The following is a 2,457-nucleotide window of genomic DNA, read 5'->3' on the forward strand; positions in this document are numbered from 1 at the left end:
AAATCCTTCAAAATCCCAATTCATGAATACCAGCCCGAGGAGTTCGATATTAAGTTATTATGGTTGATTTATATTTTATGGTTCAACCCAAATTCTCTGTCCTTTAGTATTAATATATCATTGTATTCAAAATCTTTTGTACCAAACATTATATATGATTAGTTTATTTTTATTTTTATTGTTCTCTATCTATAAACTTGTCTATTCTTCATCAGATTTATCAAAATAGGAGACTAAACTAACAATGTAGATGTCCATTAGTAGTACGGCTTCTTTAAATATGGCCCAACATAAATTACAGGAAAATATTAGGATGAAAAAGACTTTAAATATAATAGTATTGCTTTCCATATCCTGGCAATTTCTGAGCTCAAATGAGATAGCTAGATAGCTCTGCAAATAATTAGGTGGTTTATACTCTCTTAGAGAGCCAAAGGAGCTTAATTAGCAGGTAGCTGTGCGCTCCATAATTAATTGAAGTGGTCGATTATGGACATATCTCTTTTCTCTCCTAATAAGGAAGCAAATTTTCTGCAGCAGTACTCCAATCAGATCAAGATCAATGGCCTAGCAGCAGCTATAGACATGCAAAGCACCAATCAGCAGACTCAGAATAGCCACAGATCAACAAGCCGTTCATCGGGGTCTAGCGAGCCTTGTCCGGCGGGTACTAAATGGGCCTCGAGGCTTCTCATGGAGTGTGCAAGGGCAGTCTCAGAGAAAGACTCTAGTAAAATTAATCACCTTCTATGGATGTTGAACGAGCTGGCTTCTCCTTATGGGGATTTTGAGCAGAAACTGGCTTCGTATTTTTTGCAGGCTCTCTTTTGCAAGGCTACGGATTCCGGTCTCCGGTGCTACAAAACCCTAACCTCAGTAGCTGAAAAGAGCCACTCCTTTGATTCAGCCAGGAAGTTAATACTAAAATTCCAAGAGCTAAGCCCTTGGACAACTTTTGGTCATGTGGCTTCAAACGGTGCTATATTGGAAGCCTTGGAGGGAGAAACCAAACTTCACATAATTGATATAAGCAATACCCTTTGCACCCAATGGCCTACTTTGTTAGAAGCTTTGGCCACAAGAAACGATGAGACACCGCATTTAAAGCTCACCGTCGTGGTAACAGCCAGCATAGTCAAGTCATTGATGAAGGAAATTGGACAAAGAATGGAGAAATTTGCTAGGTTAATGGGAGTTCCCTTTGAGATTAAAGTGATTAGTGGCTTAAACAATTTGGGACAGCTCACAAAAGAGGATCTAGGTGTTCAGGAGGATGAGGCTATTGCTGTGAATTGCATTGGGGCCTTGAGAAGAGTGGAAGTGGCAGAGAGAGGAGCGGTGATTCGGATGTTTCAATCGCTTCGGCCGCGAGTTGTGACTGTTGTTGAGGAAGAAGCTGATCTTTTTAGCTCATCAGTAAATGATGACTTTGTCAAGTACTTTGAAGAGTGCCTTAGGTTTTACACATTGTACTTTGACATGCTGGAGGAAAGCTTTGTCCCAACTAGCAATGATAGATTGATGCTAGAGAGGGAGTGCATGAGAAGCATCATTAGGGTTTTGGGTTGTGATCATCACGATCATGATGATGACAAAAATGGTGGGGAGTATGAGAGAAGGGAAAGAGGAAACCAATGGTCTGACAGGCTCAAGGCGGCATTTTCACCGGTTGGATTTAGCGACGATGTTGTCGATGATGTCAAGGCGTTGTTGAAGCGGTATCGAGCTGGCTGGGCACTAGTACTACCACCACAAGGAGGAGGAGGAGGAGAAGAAGATATTGATCAAACAGGACTATACTTAACATGGAAAGAGGAACCCGCAGTATGGGCTTCCATATGGAAACCCTCAGCTAATTAAAGTGTGGCTGATTAGTTAATTACTACAATTATTGCAAGCCTAGCTATAAATTCAGTCAGATTCAAGGGAAGTGAAGATCACTTCATACATGGAGTCCGCCCCCCCCCCCCCTCCCCCTCCTTTTTTCCTTTTTCTTGTCTAATTTTCCTTCTTATTCATGCATGCCTTTTCAATTATGTCCTACTTTTTCTTTTGCTTAGTGCTTGGGAGTTTATGTTCGGTTTTTTTGGTTTTATTTTATTTTTCTTGTCCTCTTTATAAGTTCCCCATATATACATATACACATAGCAGTGTTAATTTGACATTTAGATTGCTTGCTTGCAATCTTGCATTCATCCCTGAGTGGCAATGGCATTCTGTAATCTGCTTTTCACAAGATAGTGAACAACGTTATGTACTTTAGGGTTTATAACTATTAGGTTTTTTTTTTATTAAAGGTATATTGATCAATAATCTAATGATTAAAGAATTCCAAAATATACAATTAAAAATTGAAAGAAAGTTTTAGTCTATGTCTGTGATGCGGCAATAGTATGCAGATGTTGACCAAAATTATATTGGTTTATGATTGATCTTCCTTTGTTTATATTAAAATTA

At 39.2% G+C, this 2,457-nt stretch overlaps 1 pseudogene across 1 annotated transcript; it reads left to right on the top strand.

The window, feature by feature from the left end:
• The first annotated feature begins 267 nt into the window (after positions 1-267).
• Positions 268-2,257, top strand: LOC137736726 (protein SHORT-ROOT pseudogene; annotated as a pseudogene). Its single transcript, XR_015955101.1, has one exon. The product of XR_015955101.1 is annotated as a protein SHORT-ROOT pseudogene (transcript).
• Positions 2,258-2,457: the final 200 nt, after the last annotated feature.

This window comes from Pyrus communis, chromosome 13, assembly GCF_041283825.1.
Source record: "Pyrus communis isolate YQ-2024b chromosome 13, ASM4128382v1, whole genome shotgun sequence".
Taxonomy (NCBI): domain Eukaryota; kingdom Viridiplantae; phylum Streptophyta; class Magnoliopsida; order Rosales; family Rosaceae; genus Pyrus; species Pyrus communis.